This window comes from Ranitomeya variabilis, chromosome 6, assembly GCF_051348905.1.
Source record: "Ranitomeya variabilis isolate aRanVar5 chromosome 6, aRanVar5.hap1, whole genome shotgun sequence".
Lineage (NCBI taxonomy): Eukaryota > Metazoa > Chordata > Amphibia > Anura > Dendrobatidae > Ranitomeya > Ranitomeya variabilis.
Genome location: NC_135237.1, coordinates 160,367,704 through 160,388,998, shown reverse-complemented (window position 1 = coordinate 160,388,998; position 21,295 = coordinate 160,367,704). Strand labels below are relative to the sequence as shown.

The 21,295-nt window shown below is 44.8% G+C and overlaps 1 protein-coding gene across 4 annotated transcripts in view; it reads right to left on the bottom strand.

The window, feature by feature from the left end:
- GLI3 (GLI family zinc finger 3) overlaps window positions 1-750 on the bottom strand; it is a 338,369-nt gene extending 337,619 nt beyond the window's left edge. For all 4 annotated transcript variants that reach the window (XM_077269180.1, XM_077269181.1, XM_077269182.1 and 1 more), the window contains exon 1: window positions 501-750. The gene's annotated coding sequence lies outside the window, so the exon portion shown is untranslated. The remainder of the gene's footprint in view (window positions 1-500) is intronic.
- Window positions 751-21,295: the final 20,545 nt, after the last annotated feature.

Sequence of the window (21,295 nt, the reverse complement as noted above, 5' to 3'; positions counted from 1 at the left end):
AATCCCATATATCTCCCCTCCTTCCCTTCCCCACAGTCACACAACACACCTTCCAGCCGAGCTTTCCTCCCCCTAGCTCTGCTGCCCAAGCCCCCGTGTGAGGCAGATAGGTGCCCCCAGTGTGAGGCAGAAAGGTGCCCCCAGTGTGAGGCAGAAAAGTGCCCCCAGTGTGAGGCGGAGAGGTGCCCCCAGTGTGAGGCAGAAAGGTGCCCCCAGTGTGAGGCAGAAAAGTGCCCCCAGTGTGAGGCGGAGAGGTGCCCCCAGTGTGAGGCGGAGAGGTGCCCCCAGTGTGAGGCAGAAAGGTGCCCCCAGTGTGAGGCAGAAAAGTGCCCCCAGTGTGAGGCGGAGAGGTGCCCCCAGTGTGAGGCGGAGAGGTGCCCCCTGGCAGCCCCTCACGAGCACTTCTCCTCAGCCTGAGGGCTCTGGTAACGTGATCCTTCCCTGCCTCTCTCCCTGGTCTCACCGTGTGCATGCTGGGCAGCACATGCAGGCATACTCACATGCGGGGGCTCCAAGTTAGTGTGCGGGGCTCGCCGCCTCTCACACTGGCATTTTCCTCCTTCTTCCTCCCCGTCCTCCTCTTCTGCTTTCCCTCCTCCTGCCGGTGGCCAAGTTTTACAGATGTTGCTTCTCTCCCAACTTGTCCAGCAGTTGCACCGCAGCCCGGCGCTGCTCTCACACACTATGCACTGGGGAGCCTTGCAGGGCTTTGCACTAGGAAGGAGTTTGTGGGATTTAGGACATTTTCCCCCCCGCTTCGTTTATTTTCCCCCCTCCATCTCCTTAATAATGAATCCAGCGGAGGAGATACAGGAGGGAGTGGCATAAGTTGGAGAAGACAGAGAGGAGAGAGTGACTGCACGGCTCGGAGCAGGGGGGAGACACACACACACACGTGTGGTACCACCCCTCTCCTCCCGGGCATTCCAGCTCCCACTCAGTGTTCAACCTCGGAGCGGACCCTCCCACCGCAGCCAGGCGGGGAGGGATGAAGCGGGAAGGAGGGAAAGCACAGAAGCAGCGAGCTGTTACAGGCGGCCACAGCACAGTGCAATGTGGACGAGGCACATGAGCTGCGGCTCTGCCAGCCGGGCACACGGGGGTTAAAACAGCGAGGGCCCAACAGCTGCCATTTTTAACCCTTTCTGGCTGCAGGCTATTTTCATTTTTGCACTTTTTTAGAGTCACAACTTTTTTTTCCCATTCTTCCATTGCTATAGGGTGAATTGTAGATTTCAATGAGAATATAATGTAATATGGGGGGAAATACGTGTGTGCGGCGAAATAGTGAAAAACCCCACAAGTTACAGTGTTCGACGTGCGATAAAAATGATTCCTCGGGTCAGAACGATTCCACAGATACCAAACTTCGGAAGGATTTTTTATTTTACTATTTTTAGTGGTTAAAAAAAAATTCTGAAATTTGTAGGAGAATAACACTGTGTCGCCATTTTCGGAGACCGGTAACTTTTTATAGTTTCCTGTTGATTGGGTTGTTTTTTGCTGTACTTTGCGCAGGTAATCTGGGTCATTTTGTGGAACTGAAGATGTTTTTTAATTGTTTCTTTTAATGCAGATTCTTGTCGGAGATGAAGGTTTGCCGAGCGAAAAATGCCAATCCTGGGATTTAGATTTTATTCGCTTTTCATTGTTTACAATATTGGTTACATAATTTTATATGTTGATAGATTGGATTTTGCGGATATGGCGACAATGAGTATCTTTAGTTCTTTCATTTTTTATGTTGATCTAGGCGAAAGGGGGCAATTCAGATTTGTATGTTTCTATTTTTTATATTTTATTAAACTGTACTTTTTTAAATATTTTTTTTACTTTACCTGTGATAAGTATTGAAGTGGATATTGAATTTATCCCCTATCAAGCAACGGGATAGGCTTCACAGGAGCAGAAAGATGGCTGTGATGGGGCCTTCAACAAGCCCCTGACTGCTCTGGCAACCCATCATTGGCCCATAAGTGCTAGAGTCAGCACATGCCTGGAATCACATTGCTTAACCCATTCACTCCCAGCCTGTTTGCACCTTCATGACCAGGCCAAATTTTACAGTTCTGAATGAACACTGTCACTTTATGGGGTAATAACTCTGGAACGCTTTAACGGATCCCACTGATTCTTAGATTTGTTTTTTTCATGACATATTGTACTTCATGATAGTGGTAAATTTCCTTTGATCCTCAGAATTTTTAGAAAATGTTGCAATTTTTAAACTTTGAATTCTTATGCCCTTAAATGAGAGAGTCATATCACACAAAATGGTTAATAAATAACATTTCCCACATGTCTATTTTACATCAGCACAATTTTTGAATCATTTTTGTTAAGAAGTTATAGGGGTTATTAGTTGACCAGTGATTCTTCATTTTTCCAACAAAATTTACAAAACCATTTTTTAGGGATCACCTCACATTTGAAGTGACTTTGAGGTGTCTATATAACAGAAAATACTCAAAAGTGACACAATTCTAAAAACTTCACTCCTCAAGGTGCTCAAAACCACATTCAAGAAGTTTATTAACTCTTCAGGTGTTTCACAGGAACTGAAGCAATGTGGAAGGAAAAATATGAACATTTAACTTTTTTCACAAAAATTTTAATTTAGACACAATTTGTTTATTTTGTCAAGGGTAACATGAGAAAATAAATGCCAAACTTTGTTGTACAATTTATCTTGTGCATGACGATACCCCACATGTGGGGGACAATCACTGTTTGTGTGCATGGCAAAGCTCAGAAGGGAATGAGAGCCATTTGACTTTTTGAATGAGAAATTTGCTGGAATCATTAGCGGATACCTAGTTGCATTTGGAGAGCCCCATATGTGCCGAAACTGTGGAAACCCCACAATTTACCCCGTTTTGAAAACCAGACCCAGCAAGGAGCTTATCTAGATGTGTGGTGAGCACCTTGAACAGTGCTCCTGGGGAGGTGCTATCATAGAGCCCCATCAGTGGAGGAATAGAAAAGTTAAAGGGAACCTGTCACCCCCAAAATCGAAGATGAGCTAAGCCCATCTAGCATCAGGGGCTTATCTACAGCATTCTGTAATGCTGTAGAAAAGCCCCTGATGTATCCTGAAAGATGAGAAAAAGAGGTTAGATTATACTCACCTGGGTGGGCTGTCCTATCCGATGGGCGTCGCGGTCTGGTCTGGGGCCTCCCATCTTCATAGGATGACATCCTCTTCTTGTTTTCACGCTGAGGCCCCGGCGCAGGCGTACTTTGCCCTGTTGAGGGCAGAGCAAAGTACTGCAGTGCGCAGGTGTTGGGCCTCTCTGACCTTTCCCGGCGCCTGCGCACTGCAGTACTTTGCTCTGCCCTTAACAGGGCAGACAAAGTATGCCTGCACCAGAGCCGCAACGTGAAGACAAGAAGAGGACGTCATCGTAAGAAGATAAGAGGCCCCGGACCGCGACACCCATCGCACCGCAGCGGGACCACCCTTGGGTGAGTATAATCTAACCTCTTTTTCTCATCTTTCAGGATACATCGGGGGCTTATCTACAGCATTACAGAATGCTGTAGATAAGCCCCTGATGCTGGTGGGCTTAGCTCATCTTCGATTTTGGGGGTGACAGGTTCCCTTTAACCCCTTCATGACCTTGGGATTTTCCGTTTTTCCGTGTTCGTTTTTCGCTCCCCTCCTTCCCAGAGCCATAACTTTTTTATTTTTCTGTCAATTTGGCCATGTGAGGGCTTATTTTTTGCGGGACAAGTTGTACTTTTGAACGACATCATTGGTTTTACCATGTCATGTACTAGAAAATGGGAAAAAAATTCCAAGTGCAGTGAAATTGCAAAAAAAGTGCAGTCCCACACTTGTTTTTTGTTTGGCTTTTATGCTAGGTTCACTAAATGCTAAAACTGACCTGCCATTATGATTCTCCAGGTCAGTACGAGTTCATAGACACCTAACATGACTAGGTTATTTTTTATCTAAGTGGTGAAAAAAAATTCCAAACTTTGCTAAAAAAAAAAAAAAAAGGCCAGACGGAGTCCAGAATAACTCTGCTGCCTCATTATAGTGAAAGGATCCCTCGGCGGTTTCATCTGAATCATGTCATCTGTGGATTTAGATGAAAACCCTGATGTAAGTGCTCACCGTAGAGCAGGGGTCTCAAACTCAGTTGGGTATATGTGCCACATATAGAAAAAATTTGAATTTGGGGGGGCCGCATTCTTTGAAGGACATTTTCATGCCAGCAACACTTTATTTCAGTAGAATATGTGCCCTTGGATGCACATTCTATTGAAATGTATTGTCGCGCAGAGACTCTGCACAGTAATACCAATGCAAACCACCAGCCAATCAGAGGCCAACAGCTGACATCTGCATTCTGGCGCAGCAGAGGTGTATCTAGGTTTTCTTGTACCCGGAGCAATGTGCCTGACGAGAAGCTCTTTCTAGTTCAATGTTCAGTGAAAAATAGAGAAGCAGGAGGAGCAGGAAGAGAAGCTTGTTGTCACGTGAAGTAAGTATGAAAATCGCATGAGTGATGCAGCCATGTGATGAATGTTGGAACCTGCAGAGCTGAATCCTGACAGTAAGATATCACATGCTGTTAGGATTGGCATTCTACAGTCTTCATTTTATAATTAAAGGGCTCGTCCAGGTTGGAGATGAAAGTCACTATAGGCGGCAGCTTCTGAATTCTCACAGCTCATGCACTGATAATTTTTAGGATTATCCCTTACACAAGTATGTGATTTGCATACTTCTGGCCACATTTCATCTAAACATATCCGACCTCGCTCAATTCATTTTCATTGAGTGAGGCCACACATGTCTAGTCGACACGTGACTGCATGTATGCAAATCGCCAGCACAAGAGAATCCTGACAGCGTGCAATGTGCACTGTGAGAATTCAGAAGTCTGCAGTCACATAGAATGGCTGTAGACTCATCACAAACTTTTACAACCCCTTTAACACTTATTTAAAATAAAAATATGAGAATTAGTATTAACAAAAAAGTACATCCAGCTACTTCATCTTGTCCAGGCGTCATGATGAACTGTCTCATACACAGCAGTCTCTGCAGACATCCATGTTCTCTGGTTTCCTGCTGCACATTCCCACATGATGCTCTTAAAGATAGCAGTGTCATTCATTATAATGCTCCAGAATAAAAATATCTGCCCTACACTGAGCCCCTGAATAAATAATTGTCCCGTTACACTAAATACCACCATCACGGTATATCTCCCTCAGGCCCGTTACACTAAATGCTCCCCAGGCCCATTACACTAAATATCCCCATCACAGTAAATCTTCCCCAGGCACTAAATACCCCCCAGGAAATAAATATCTCCCCCACACACACAGTAAATACCCCCTTCTGAGTAAATACCCCCACACAGTAAATACCTCACCCACGCAGTAAATACCTCCTCCCACTGCAGTAAATACCCCCCAAACAGTATATACCTCACCCACACAGTAAATAAATCCCACTCAGTAAATACCCTAATACACAGTAAATACCCCGCACAGTAAGAACATCCACACACAGTAATAACCCGCACACAGGAAATACGCACAAACACAGCCCCCCCGAAGAAGGAAGGTCCGAAACGCGCATTGGGGTGGACGCACTTGGACTGATCCGTACCCTATACCCTGAACCGCCGGTAATTATTGCTGTTCACTATATCTTGTGTACTTTGGTCCTAATATGTGGCTTAGATTAAGGAGTTATTGTGGTCCGGCATTTTTTAGGGATATAATGGAGGTGATAGACGATATAATGCATTTTGTATGACACATTGTTTGTATGTGAAATAAGGTGGGATAATTATTGATACCTCTAAGTTATGGTTTCAGATCCTTGCATGGCCAATTTTTGCATTATACTGTGTGACATATTTTGCGTGACTATTCCCCCATACCCGAATTCACTGCTCTGTGATAGCCTCAGGGTTCTGTTTGAAGCACAGAGAGCATCATGAAGACCAATGAACACAACAGACAGGTCCGCGATACTGTTGCGGAGAATTTTAAAGCCGGATTTGGATACAAAATGATTTCCAAAACTTTAAACATCCCAAGGAGCACTTTGCAAGCAATCATATTGAAATGGAAGGAGTATCATACCACTGCAAATCTACCAAGACCCGGCTGTCCCTCTAAACTTTCATCTCAAACAAGAAGACTGATCAGAGATGCAGCCAAGAGGCCCATGATCACTCTGGATGAGCTGCAGAGATCTACAGCTGAGGTGGGACAGTCTGTCCATAGGACATCAATCAGTCGTACACTGCACAAATCTGGCCTTTATGGAAGAGTGTCAAGAAGAAAGCCATTTCTCAAAGATATCCATAAAAAGCATCATTTAAAGTTTGCAACAAGCCACCTGGGAGACACGCCAAACATGTGGAAGAAGGTGTTCTGGTCAGATGAAACCAAAATCAAACTTTTTGGCAACAATGCCAAACGATATGTTTGGCATAAAGGCAACACAGCTCATCACCCTTAACGCACCATCTCCGCTGTCAAACATGGTGGTGGCAGCATCATGGTTTGGTCTTGCTTTTTTTCAGCAGGGACAGGGAAGATGGTTAAAATTGATGGGAAGATGGATGGAGCCAAATACAGGACCATTCTTAAAGAAAACCTGTTGGAGTCTGCAAAAGACCTGAGACTGAGATGGAGATTTGTCTTCCAACAAAAATCTACAAAGGAATGGTTCACAAATAAACGTATCCAGGTGTTAGAATGGCCAAGTCAAAGTCCAGACCTCAATCCAATCGAGAATCTGTGAAACAGCTGAAAACTGCTGTTCACAAACGATCTCCATCAAACCTCACTGAGCTCGAGCTGTTTGCCAAGGAAGAATGGGCAAGAATTTCAGTCTCTCGATGTACAAAACTGATAGAGACATACCCCAAGCGACTTGCAGCTGTAATTGCAGCAAAAGGTGGCGCAACAAAGTATTAAGTTAAAGGGGCCGAATAATATTGCACGCCCCACTTTTCAGTTTTTGAATTTCCACAAAAATTTAAAATAACCAATAAATTTGTTCAACTTTTTGTGTTCCATTTGTTGTTGATTCTTCACCACAAATTTACATTTGGTATCTTTATGTTTGAAGCATGATATGTGGGAAAAGGTTGAAAAGTTCAAGGGGGTCGAATACTTTCGCAAGGCACTGTACCCTTAGTGTCCACCTTCTGTAGGCATGCACTCCCAAAAAAAAAGAGCACAGCAGATTGAACGATCTGTCTTTCTTCACCATTACAATCTATGGCTCCAGTGGCAGATGCGTCTGGACCCTGTTTTGAGGGGGATTTTGAACATATGCACAGATGGTGACACAGAAAGCGATGTGAAAGCACCCTTAGATTGCAGTCAATATGCAAATTTCCTCTTCAGAGAGGAAAAGGATTTGAACTATAGTGCCTGATAAATCTCAAGATTTCTACTTCCAATAAGTGGCACAAGAGTTCAAGTCTTTTTCCTCTCTGAATAGGAAATTTGCCTATTTAATTTCCCAGAGGAGCATTGCATGGCCTATAAGACTCCTTACACTGGCATTACCCCTTACATCAGATTTGATTTGCACACAGCATTTTGTAGTGTTTATCACAACATGTTCATTCAAGTTCTTAACAGCTTTTTTTTTTTCAAAAACGGCATGGACAGAAGTCTGCAAGTAGCATTTTTTTTGTTTCATGATTCAAACACTTTTTTTCAAATGTAGCATGCCTTCAGTATGTTTGTTTCACCATGAAACATGAAAAGCGAGACGGAAAAAAAAGAAAGCGTTTTTTAGAAGTTAAGAAATTAAAAACACCACAAAAAATGCTCAGTGATTGTGGATTATTGCACATGTGGTAACTTTTAGAGACCATAGAGGATAAGGGAGGAAGTAAATTCAAGAACAGAGAGACATAATAGAAGAGCTTCCCCTATAGTCTATCATTAGGATCACTATAACAAGCCATCCATATATGGATTGTACTTCAGCTACTCAGAATAAAAACCCTCTATAACCACAGCATAACATAAGTATAATGTATATGTAATGTCACTGATGGTCCTAAAATGCATAATTGAGAAACATATAAGAGATCCAATTCTCCAGTTTAGGCTACTTTCACACTGGCGTCGGTACGGGGCCGTCGCGCTGCGTCGGCCCGACGTACCGACGCATAATGTGCAAAAAATGCCCGATGTTGGCAGCGGAAGCAGTCTTAGGATGCTTCCGCTGCCCCATTACAAGGTCCGGGGAGGAGGGAGCGGAGTTTCGGCCACGAATGCGCGGTTGAAAATGGCGGCCTTGACGCACAAAAAAACGTTACATGTAACTTCCATGTAACTTTTTTTGTGGCGGCGGTGTGGCAAAACACGGAGCAACCGTCGCACGACGGTTGCGACGTGTGGCACTGCGTCGCAATGCGTCGCTAATAAAAGTCTATGGAGAAAAAACGCATCCTGCGGGCAACTTTGCAGGATGCATTTTTTATCCACAAAGACGCATTGCGACGTGCAGTGCACGACGCTAGTGTGAAAGTAGCCTTACTCTTAAGAAGCATAATAGGATTTCTGGGATACTTGCGGTAACTGTAAAGCACTGCAGAATATGTTGGCGCTATATAAATAAAGATTGCTATTATTATATTGATATCAGGTAATTTAAACCTTATATTGCACTCATGCATTAACTTACTAAGTTTTTAATAATTTGGTTATTATAAAAAAGATTTATTTTCTGTTTAGCTAAAGTACAATTCAGCTATAAATTGTTTGTATCATTCCGATAATGGACATAAGGAGGAGCGTTTATTTTCCTGCCTTAGGGAACATTATTATACGTGAATTTATTATCTTGTCATAATAGGACATACAGTATATGTCTTAAGTAGGGATGAGCAAACCCAAAAGGTAAAAGTTTGGTGTTCGTACCAGACACCTAGTGATTAGTTGGCTGTGATTGGTGGCGCACCAGGTGACCCAGCCTGACAGTGTAAAATAATATTAAAAAATGACACGCAGTCCCCCCTATTTTTAATAACAAGGGAAAGAAGACAGCTGTGAGGTGGTGTTGTTATGCTGGGAAGAGTTCAATATCCATGGACCTTCCCAGCCTAAGATTAATCAATCCCCAGCTGCCTGCTTTGCCTTTGCTAGTTATTAAAAAATGGGTTACCCTAAAAAAAATGATGAGGGGGTGCCCCTACTTTTAATAACCAGCTAAGTCAAAGCAGGCAGCTGGGGGCTGATATCAATAGGTTGGGAAGATCCATCGATATTTGCCACTTCCCAGCCTAATAAGACCAGCCCTCAGCCGCCTCAGAAATGGTGCATCCATTAGCTACGCCAATTCCGGTGCTTAGCCTCGGCCCTTCCCAATTGTCTTGGTGTAGTGGCAATTGGGGTAATGGGATGGTGGGGTTGATGTCAGCAGCTGGCGCTGACATCAAGACTATGGGTTAGTAATAGAGAGGAGAAGCATCTGTAAGACACCCCCATTACTAACCCAGTAGTGAAAAGAAATAAAGTCACTCAAAAAAAATATTTATTTGAAAAAACTTCTCAACAATTTCCCTCTTTCATCCATTTATTGAAAAAAAAAACACTGACCCGCCGTAGTCCAAATGGAGGGCCCACGATGATCCCCGAATCTGCATTCCAGTGTATGGAGCCCCGTTCAGTCAATTCACAGTTCCATTCTTCCACGAGTTGGATACTCTGGGAGAAAAGTGCTCCTGTTAAAAGTATGGAGCGCCCGCCAGGACCGTGGGGATACTCGGTACTGGGCCATTTCTTAAAGGGATGTGTCAGCAGCAGTGACCTGGTCCGTGGCCCTGGGTGTCCAATGAAAAATTATTAAAAGGGATAAAGTTTATGGGTACATTGTTCGTGACGTCACTCGTGGTGTTCGGCAATGGATGGCTGAGACTGCGGTTCAGGTCCACTGGGGCAGTGGGTGATGCAGCAGAGTTGGTACAGCTCTCCATGGGTAGAGCCAGGCCCCAGGGCAGTGAAATTGTTCACTATGATGGTGGTGGTCATAGTGCAGGGCAGGTGGCGCAGCAATAATTCAGAGGACACAGCAGGGTGCAGTTTCCACAGTTTACTCACAGTTTGAAGTGCACGCCGGGGCACTAGTTACAGATGACAATGGAGGTCCAGGAAGCCTGGAAGCAACTTAGGATCCTCTAAGCCAGATGGGTTTTGAGGCCTCCTTACTGCACTGTCCTCTGAGGTCCTTGCTGCCTAAAGCTATGCTCAATCCTCTGTTCCTTATTATTCTGAAGTACTTGGCCGTATGTCATTCAGCTTGAGCCAATTGCAGGTGTTGCTCCTTTATGGCGGCTCCGGGCTCTGGTCTGCTGCTGTGCCTTCGGGTGTGTGCTGGGCCAGGAGACCTGCAATCCCCTTCCCTCCGGATTTAGCTGCTGGGAATATTGTACCCATCAGCCATGGACTCCGGCGTCTGGCTTCTAGCGCTGTACTCTGGGGTGAGCTTGGTCACAGCTCCAGTCCCGAGGTTCTCTTTCACTTCTCCTCTCTCCTATCTTCACTCAGACTCTGTCTCTCCTCTGTTCAAAACACTGGCTCTCTGACTCCTCCTCCAGGCCAGAACTCATAGAGCAGCTGTCCTGAAACTGGGTTTACAGCTCCTCCTTCTGGTCTGGAGTCAGGAAAAGTGTTGGATGTAAGTGTTATCTAGTCAGGGAAACCCTCCTTGCTTTCAGGCATGTCATCACCCGCCTGTGAGGTAGGCAAAGCCACTGTGGCAACCGGACTCTTGGGCTGCCACAAGTACTGTGCTGCAGCTTGCTTTCTTTGGGTAGTGACTATAATGTTTCTGCTCTGCTCTCCCACTGGGGAGTGCAACTGATCAGTTTAATGGTTTTGATTTGTCCCTCCCCACTCCCAGTTCAAGAGCATATGATTACGAGCTGTGCTTGGCAGACTGATGCATGATGCGCCTCTCCTCCCCACTGTCCATGGAGGACCAGAGGAAAATCAATGACCATGCTCCCTTTGCACAAGAGAGCAAAATGTTCCCTTGTTTCCTCTGTCAATAGGTGTTGATATGGCTGTCGGGGAAGTAAGAGCCTTACTTAAGGGGTGATATGAGTGATGATGGAGAGCGCCTCCTGAGTCACTAAGGGGAAACTGAGGGCCCTCTCCCAACATCGGCCTTAAATGATGATTTCCCACACCAATTTCAGACTTAGAGACTTTGGTGGAGATTGAGAGAGAGAGGACTTTAGACTGCATTCAAACATTGCAAAAAAAAACCAAACATTCTGTTTATGCAATATTTGAATGCAGCCTTAAGCAGTTACGGCCTTCTTGATAATCTAAAAAGAGAGCTTTTGCTTAAGGGTGAATTCAGACGTCTGTGAAACATGGACCATATATGTCACGTACAGTTTGGGAAAACTAACTGCAACACGAAGGCATGAGGGAAAGTGAGTCCAACACTAGAGAAGGGGGGAGCAGAGAACCCCAAGGCAGATCTAAAGTCACCCTGTCTGCCCTAAATGTCCCTATATAGGTTCTGCACCTGTCGCCGAGCAGCAACCTAATCCCTGCCTGACCCTGGCAATAAGCGCTGCTTAGGGAAGGACAGGGTGCGCTCTAGTCAATCCCCACTGGGGGAACACTTATCTTGAGTAGACTCAGAGAGGGATACAGACATCCTCCAACAGCACCAAAGAGTAAAGGTACCGTCACACTAAGCGACGCTGCAGCGATAGCGACAGCAATGCCGATCGCTGCAGCGTCGCTGTGTGGTCGCTGGAGAGCTGTCACACAGACCGCTCTCCAGCGACCAGCGATGCCGAGGTCCCCGGGTAACCAGGGTAAACATCGGGTTGCTAAGCGCAGGGCCGCGCTTAGTAACCCGATGTTTACCCTGGTTACCAGCGTAAAAGTTAAAAAAACAAACAGTACATGCTCACCTGCGCGTCCCCCAGCCTCTGCATCCTGACGCTGACTGAGCTCCGGCCCTAACAGCAGAGCGGTGACGTCACCGCTGTTGCTTTCACTTTCAGTTTAGGGCCGGCGCTTTAGTGTCAGGAAGCAGAGGCTGGGGGACGCGCAGGTGAGTATGTACTGTTTGTTTTTTTAACTTTTACGCTGGTAACCAGGGTAAACATCGGGTTACTAAGCGCGGCCCTGCGCTTAGTAACCCGATGTTTACCCTGGTTACCAGTGTAAAATATCGCTGGTATCGTCGCTTTTGCTGTCAAACACGGCGATACACGGCGACCTAGCGACCAAATAATGTGCAGACCTTCTAGCAGCGACCAGCAATTTCACAGCGGGATCCAGATCGCTGCTGCGTGTCAAATACAGCGATATCGCCATCCAGGTCGCTGCAACGTCACGGATTGCTGGCGATATCGCCTAGTGTGACGGTACCTTAAGATAGCTGACTGCTTTAGTACTAAGCTTCAACAAGGGTAAATGCTAATATCACCAGCGACTCCCAGAAGCAGACAGGAAGTCGATAAACACCCAGTCCAGGTGTGTCAATTACAGCCGGTGGGAGGTTGCCACTGGGTCCAAGAGTCAGAAGGATTAGGAAGGCATCGGTAAAGCCAACCGCAGAGACCTTCTGCAGCCAGATGCAATGCGACTGTCTGCAACCTCTGACACACCCGTGACAATGTATAGCCACTAATGATGAGCACACATGCTCAGATAAGGTGTTAATAGAGAGCTAATAGAGTATCTTTGGCGTGCACGAATACTATGCTCTAGTCGCCGTGGTTGCATGTTTCGCGGCTGTTCAACAGCTGCTACACATGCAGGGATTGCCTGTTTGTTAGGCAATCCCTGTATGTGTTGTGGTTTTTGAATGAGCCGCAAGAAATGCAGCCACGGCGACTAGAGCATAGTATTCGAGCACGCCAAAGATACTCTATTAGCACACAAGCATGTTTGGATAACACTTTATCTGAGCACACTCGCTCTCAATACTAGCCACGGGTGTACTGATCCAAGCTTTATAGCTTCATAGTCATATATGTGGCTGTTCAGCTAATGTCAGGAGACCTGCAGATAGTTTGAGCATGGTCTGTCTGAAGGTGGGCTATATAACTAGCATAATTGAGGTGATCCTCTTAACCCCACCACTGTCAGTAAAAATATAACTATGTTCACATAGTAGATTGACAGCAAATTTATTTTGCAGAATATCTGCAGTGAAATCTGCAGTGAATTTCGCAAATATTACTGCAGTTTTTTCTCCATTCACATGAAATACCAAACTCCGTTCATGGACTAAAACAACATTGTTTCTAGAAATAAAAATAAAAGCAGACCATTTTTTCTAATCTTGGAAATTTTTGTAAGCAACTTTGGCTGTAAAATTTCAGCAGCCAAAGATTGTGTTATGTGCTACATCAGCATAGTATGATTTTTTTTATTTTTTTATTGTTATTTGTAGTTGTTTCCTGTTTTCTATAGGTCTATAATGTCTTTGAATATGATGTGGCTCACCGACCATCATCGGTGTGGCGTAGATGGTATAGCCGGTGAATAAATGAGAGGAGACAAGTTGTAAGTCTTTACCTGGTTTACTTGTGGGTGACAGGCCACAGTCCAGGGTAGGGTAGCAGGCACGGATGATGGTGGTCCGGCCAGCTTAGAGGCAAGTGAGGGTTCTCCTGTACCAGAGGTCCGTGAGCCTTTCCAACTAGCGCCTTCCAAGGTGAGGTCCCTGCTGCCTGAAGCTTCCTACAGGGTCCTCCAGTTTCCCCCTGTCCTGGTACAAGTACCTGCACGACCAGCGCCTGGCGGCCTCGACCAATCAGAGACGGGCACAGTATCGACGTAGATGTCATAATGGTTGCCATGGCGACGATGATGTCATAAAGGTTGCCTTGACCAATCAGCGACGGGCACAGTCTGCCGCGAATTCTGGAATCATCATTGTCCATATACTACGGGGACATGCATATTCTAGAATACCCGATGCGTTAGAATCGGGCCACAATCTAGTAGGTCTATAATGTCTTTGAATATGATGTGGCTCACCGACCATCTGTCAGAGCTTAATGTGGCTCTCCAGTTCAGAAAGGCTGGGGACCGCTGCTCTATGCCACAGGACTGAAAGAGTTGCAAGCGCCTTAGATAGAAGGGCGGCGGAGTGGGTTTTGACAGACGACATGTGAATCAGTGAGGAACAGGACAACAGGGTATGCAGAATTGCAGACAAACAAATGGAGCAAGTAGCACAGGTGAACCAGAGCTACTTGTGTGGATACAAACGATTATAGTTATTGTATTGAAAACTTGTATCTTTTAGCAACAAAGCAGTTAATCCCAGGAATGCAGTCTGAAATCTTCCAGCAGGGGAATGGTTAAAAAAAGTGTAGCCGAGATATTAATACAGAGAGAATTGTAAATGCAATCTGGTATCTTTCAACAGGGCAATAGTTAATAGCAATGATTATGCAATAGCAAGGGTTTATAACAATACATAATGCAGTAACAAGGGTATGGAACAATTCTACTACTTTTTGTATTAGCTACAGCTTAATTGGCACATGCCAACCTAGCACCAAGACCGACTATATGGCTATTCATACATATTAAAAAACTAACCTTTAATAAATCCATTAAAAATGAGACCAGAAAAGACAAAAAACATTTAACCCAAAATAGCTAAAATCATGCAAACACAAACCACCAAACTATTATATACGGTAACTTGGATATTAATTTTGCTTAAATCTCTCTGTGCATGCAAATCCTCCCAGACCGATACTTTAGACTAATAGGCAAATTACTCACAAGTCTCTTTTCTAAAACCTTGGGAAACAGTATATATTATTCCTATTAACAAAAATTGGAACAATCTCACCATATTACTGTATGCACCCCCTCTGACGGATCCCATTCATGTAGGTAAAATACTCAGCCTGTCTATTTGTTGGTTTGAGGTTCTAGTGCAAAGGGTGCTCTCAATTCCTCTCAGCTATTTTGGGTTATATGTTTTTTGTCTTTTGTGGTCTCATTTTTAATGGCTTTATTAAAGGTTAATTTTTAATATGTATGAATAGCCATAATATAGTAGGTCTTGGTACTAGATTGGCATGTGCCAATTAAGCTGTAGCTAATACAAAAAAAGTAGTAGAATTGTTACATACCCTTGTTACTGCATTAATAGCATTGATGTAACATAGAAGTGTATACTGGAGACACAATTGTGTGCTGAGAGTTTGCTGTGGACAATACATTTGTAGGTTGGTCTTAGCTTGGAAATAATGCTAGCTAATGCATGGAATTCAGGAGTAGTAGTAGTAGAGTATCATTTATGTCTTAGCTGCCGAAATCACACACATCTACCATCCTTTCGCACACTCTGTGTGCTTCATCCATATGAACCCTTCTCTTCTCTCTTTTCCTATGTACAGCTCTCATGCTCTTTTTACAATCATAAATTCCATATCTATTCTAACCCCAGCCCTTCTTGAAATAGTAAGTTTAACTCCTCCCCTGCTACACTCAGAAATGCTGCAAATCTAACGAATGTTCCTTGCATGCCTTCTGTCTTTTTTAACTGCACACTCTGGAACTCACGGTCAGCGTGTAACAAACTCTCTTACATCCATGACTTTTTCCTTTCAAATTCCCTTAACCTTCTGTCTCTTACTGAACCCGGATCCATCTGTCTCTAATCTCCCATTCATCTCTAAACTCCAGGAACGCCTGGTCCACTCTAATCTGCTATTTCTCAGATCACTTTCTTCTTGACCCTTTACAATCTGGTTTACAATCTTTACCCTCTACTGAAACTGCCCATACTACAGTCTCTAATGATCTACTAACAGCTAAATCTAATGGCCACTTCTCAGTGATGATTCTCCTGGATCTCTCTACAGCATTTGACAACTGTGGATCCCCAGCTCCTCCTCACTATGCTCCGTTCTACCAGCCTCAAAGATACAGTTCTATCCTGGTTCTTCTCCTACCTCTGTGACTGATCCTTAACTGTATCTTTTGCTCGCTCCTCTTCTTCTCCTCTTCCCCTTACTGTCAGGGTTCCTCAAGGATCAGTCTTAGACCCGCTCCTCTTCTTCTGCTATACTGCCACATTGGACAAACAATCTGTAAATTTGGTTTTCATTACCATCTCTATGCTGATGACATCCAGTTATACACATTGTCTCCTGACATCACCGCTTTATTACTACAAAACACCAGTGATTGTCTTTCCGCTGTCTCTAACATTATGTCCTCCCTCTATCTAAAACTGAATCTGTAAAAAACTCAACTCCTGGTGTTTCCTTCCTCCACTAACCTACCTATGCCCGATATTGCCATTTCTGTGTGTGGTTCTACCATTACTCCCCAGAAACATGCCCACTGTTGTGGTATCATATTTGATTCAGATCTTTCCTTCACTCCCCACATCCGATCACTGGCTCCCTCATGTCAACTACACCTCAAAAACATCTCTAGAATTTGACTCTGTAAAATCTCTTTCTGTTGCTCTTATTCATGCTTGTCTGAACTATTGAAACTTTCTACAAATCAGTCTCCCTCTTACTAAATGCACCCTCTTCAATCCATCTTGAATGCAACAGCCAAGATCATATTCCTTTCCAACCGCTACTTTGATGTCTCCACCCTGTGCCAGTAACTGCACTGGTTGCCCATCCCCTACAGAGTTCAATATATAGATATCACTCTCTTCAAAAAAGTGCTGCACAGTTCAGCATCACCCTACATTTCCTCCCTCATCTCCATCTACCACCGTACCCATGCCCTTTGTTTTGCTAAGGACCTAAGACTAACATTCTCAATAATCTGAACCACCCACTCCCATCTCTAAGACTTCATGCGTGCTGCACCAATTCCTTGAAATGCACTACCAAAAACAATTCGATTAATACCCAAAATCCACAATTTTAAACTCGACCTAAAAACACATTTCTTTAGACTGGCCTATCACCTCACCACCCTTATGTAACTATGACCGTTTGCCCATACAAATTTTTCTTCAAAATCAGGACCCTCGTAGAATCTATTGACACACCCTCTATGTGACGCGCCCACAGGGAAGTGGGATACTCAGTACTGGGTCCGGTCGCAAAGGGGGATGTCACGGTGGCTGCGACCCAGCCCTGGGCATCAACGTTAAAGGGGGTTAAATGTTCGAAGTTTGTCGTAACGCCACCTGTGGAGTTCGGTCAATAGGGGGACCGACGCTACATTAAAGGGGTTCCCTTGGGCGATGTTGCGGCAGCCCGGATGTTACACTTCCCACAGGTGAAACGGGGTCCCCAGGGGTCCTATGGTGTGTGGCGTAGATGGTATAGCCGGTGAATAAATGAGAGGAGACAAGTTGTAAGTCTTTACCTGGTTTACAGGCCACAGTCCAGGGTAGCAGGCACAGATGATGGTGGTCCGGCCAGCTTAGAGGCAAGTGAGGGTTCTCCTGTACCAGAGGTCCGTGAGCTTTTCCAACTAGCGCCTTCCAAGGTGAGGTCCCTGCTGCCTGAAGCTTCCTACAGGGTCCTCCAGTTTTCCCCTGTCCTGGAACAGGTACCTGCACGACCAGCACCTTGAGCCTTTTTTACAGGGACTCTAACATGCCCCGGCCTCCTCAGGTGCTGCTGCGTCTCAGGCGTGGTGCGGGCAGGTAACGTGTAGTGTCATGCCCTCTGGTTCTGCTCCATGTCCTAGAGTCACACAAGAGCCTTGGGCTCCCTGTTCTCAGCTATTGTGCTTCAGCTCTGAGGGTGCCCTGCCACAGTTCCCCTCTGAGCTCTGCTCCTCTCCTGTGCTCCTTCCCCTCCGGCTACTCCACATACAACCCCTCCAGGTTATCTGTCCTTCCAGAGGCTGCAGCTCCCTCGTGGCTGCCAGACCTCTCTGTCTGCACTCAGTTCCAGACTTCCTTCTCCTTCTGTGACTCTGAACAACTAACTTGCTCCTCCTCCAGGTCAGGATAGTTAAAGCATAGGGAAGCTCCCCTGAATCTGGGTTTGGAGTTCCCCTCCTGGCCTGGATTCAGAATGTGTTGCATGTGTGTGCCTTACCTGGTGAAGAGAACTTGTTTGCCTCTGAGCATGACATCACCTTCCCCGAAGGAAAAGCAACATCACTGCAGCAACCGGTCACCTGGGGTGCTGCATATGCACTACCATGTCTGTATACTTGTTCACATTCTGGCTGGTGACCGGATCATGCAGCATTATGTGAATACCCTATTTATTATATTGATGGGTGGACCATACAATACAAGCACTTTTTACTAGTGATGAGCGAGTATACTCATTGCTCGGGTGGTCTCCGAGTATTTGTGAGTATTTGTTGACGCAGCTGCATGATTTACAGCTGCTAGCCAGCCTGAGTACATGTGGGTGTTGCCTGATTGCTAGGGAACCCCCACATGTATTCAAACTGTCTAGCAGCCGCAAATCATGCAGCTGCAGCGATGAAAACTAAATCTCAGAGCACTCACAAATACTCGGAGACCACCCGAGCGTGCTTGGGAAAACCCGAGCAATGAGTATACTTTTTACCTTTCGTTTCTCCCCTATTTCCTCATAGATTGGAAGCTTGCAAGCAGGGCCTTCATTCCTTTTGGTATCTGTTGAGTTATGTATTATTCTGTAATGTCTTTATTGTCTGTACAAGTACCCTCTAAAATGAAAGTGCTGGAAATATGTTGGTGCTATAGAAATAAAAATGATTATTATTATGTCATTATAAAGGTTCTTATTAGTAACACCAATAGACAAACTGCTATACTTGATAGCAAAAGTATGTTGTAATGCTTAGGTCCAACTGTAGAAATCTAGTTGCAATAAGCCCCATTGCAATATACATTTATTTTTTTGTAATGGTTTTTATATTTCTGAAACAAGTTTAGATGAAAATACTAATTTTTGTACCATTCCCTTTAAACTCCCATAATCATTTGAATGATAACATCAGAATATGGCTATAGACTAAACCTAATGTGACGATCCTTAGATAATTGAATTTCAGTTGCATTTCCTGAAATTTGCAGATCTCAGTGAATTAAAACCGTTTGTGACTTTATTTACGTGGATCAGCCAAAAAATCACCAATGCCATTTTAATGCAGGAAGACGGGTTTCCACATCATGCCCAAAAGCTATGACACCACATGGTCTAGTGCAGCCAATCAGGTGGGATAATTACAGAGGGTATAAAAAAATTTGGCCTGCCAATAATCCCCATTTTATGGCACAAGTTAAGTTAAGTTATGGGCTGGTTTTAGTGGACCTTCATAGAGCAGGTGGGAGGAGGTCCACCGTATCTCCACCTGCAGAGCCCTGACAGGACCTGTGTGATGTCAAGATCATGTGATCAGTCACATGATGGATGTGTCACAAGGTCTGGGCTTACATGGCTGAAGGCCAGAGCTTTCATTGTTCAGTGCATGCCTGGAGAGGGAGCACTCCAGGAAAGTGTGTGCTAAATCTGAACCATGGTCGTTGCTACCGGTGAGTGGGCTGGCCCCCGTCAGGAAAAGGATTGTTTTCTTTGCTTCGCTGTTTTGCCCAGAGGGCCGTCTTTATTTTCCCAAGTGTGATTTATGCTGCCTACAATAAAACAAGAATTTTCTTAACCCCTTCATGACCTTGGGATTTTCTGTTTTTCCGTGTTCGTTTTTCACTCCCCTCCTTCCCAGAGCCATAACTTTTTTATTTCTCCGTCATATGGCCATGTGAGGGCTTATTTTATGCGGGACGAGTTTTACTTTTGAACGATATCATTGGTTTTAGCATGTCGTGTACTAGAAAACGGGAAAAAATTCCAAGTGCGGGGAAATTTTAAAAAAGTGCAATCTCACACTTGTTTTTTGTTTGGCTTTTTTGCTAGGTTCACTAAATGCTAAAACTGACCTGCCATTATGATTCTCCAGGTCAGTATGAGTTCATAGACACCTAACATGACTAGGTTCTTTTTTATCTAAGTGGTGAAAAAAATTCCAGACTTTGCTAAAAAAAAAAAAAAAAAAATTTGCGCCATTTCCGATATCCGTAGCGTTTCCATTTTTCATGATCTGGGGTCGCTTGAGAGCTTATTTTTTTGCGTGCCTAGCTGGCGTTTTTAATGATACCATTTTGGTGCAGATACGTTCTTTTGATCGCCCATTATTGCATTTTAAATCAATGTCGCGGCGACCCAAAAAAGTAATTCTGGCGTTTCGAATTTTTTTCTCGCTACGCTGTTTAGCGATCAGGTTAATGCTTTTTTTTATTGATAGATCGGGTGATTATGAACGCGGAGATACCAAATATGTGTAGATTTGATTTTTTTTTTTTATTGATTTATTTTGAATGGGGCGAAAGGGGGGTGATTTAAACTTTTATATATTTTTTTATTTTTTTCACATTTTTTTTTACTTTTTTTTTAACTTTTGCCATGATTCAATAGCCTCCATGGGAGGCTAGAAGCAGGCACAACCCGATCGCCTCTGCTACATAGCAGGGATCTGATGTTCGCTGATATGCAGCAGAATTGCAGGTGTGCTGTGAGCGCCGACCACAGGGTGGCGCTCACAGCTACCGGCGATCAGTAACCATAGAGGTCTCAAGGACCTCTATGGTTACAATGGAGAAGCATCGCCGACCTCCGATCATGTGACGGGGGTCGCCGATGCGCTCATTTCCGGCCGCCCGGCCGGAAGCGGTAGTTAAATGCCGCTGTCTGCGTTTGACAGCGGCATTTAACTAGCTAATAGGCACGGGCAGATCGCGATTCTGCCCGCGCCTATTACGGGCACATGTCAGCTGTTCAAAACAGCTGACATGTCTCGGCTTTGATGCGGGCTCACCGCCGGAGCCCGCATCAAAGCGGGGCTTCTGACCTCGGACGTACTGTCCCGTCCGAGGTCAGAAAGGGGTTAAAGAGACAGGGTTCTGATTATACCTCTGTGTCCAGCTGAGTGAGCCGCTTTATCACACCCCTTAATGACCGACGATATGCATTAAAACGTTGATTGTTAAAGGTACTCATTGCCATTTTAAAACAGGGATGGGGAAAGAGGGAATAGCGCTTCCCTGGGGCAGCAATTCCCACTGGTGTCAGCTGTACATGACAGCTGACACCCTGCACTATCAGACTTGTACAGTTTTGTGACCGATCGGGGCCAATTAACTCTTTAAATCGTGTAAATTCCCAGAAACCACGATTCAGACAAAACACCAGATGGAATCATTCACTTATGAGATACAGTAGATGGAGTCCTGTTGGCCTGTGTTCCGGCAGTGTCCCATCATTTTCAGCATCTTTTTAACCCTCAAGTGTGTGCAACCACAGATCTG